This window comes from Electrona antarctica (assembly GCF_951216825.1).
Source record: "Electrona antarctica genome assembly, chromosome: 4".
Lineage (NCBI taxonomy): Eukaryota > Metazoa > Chordata > Actinopteri > Myctophiformes > Myctophidae > Electrona > Electrona antarctica.
In genome coordinates, this window is record NC_136809.1 from 4,880,109 (window position 1) to 4,880,598 (window position 490).

The window sequence follows — 490 nt, forward strand, 5'->3', positions numbered from 1 at the left end:
ATACAAGCAAACACACAGCCACACAGCATGCATGAACACACTCGCACGCACGCACGCACGCACGCACGCACGCACGCACACACGCACGCACGCACCGAACGCACTGAACCCGACAGTTGGTGTGCGTCATATATGGGCCTACTGTTGCTCAATCACTGCCTCTATGAAAAGTCTCAGACTGACAGGATGTGTGTGTGTGTGTGTGACACACACACACACACACACACACACACACACACACACACACACACACACACACACACACACACACACACACACACACACACACACACACACACACACACACACACACACACACACACACACACACAGTAAAACCCTGAGTGCTTATAATGGGTCCATTTGGTTTCCCAGATCTCAGTTATGATAAGGGCTTATCATCATAACTGATCTGGGAAACCAAATGGAAACCAAGTGCTTTATCAGATAAGCACTCTGCGCTTCTCAGTGTACGACTGACACGCAACTC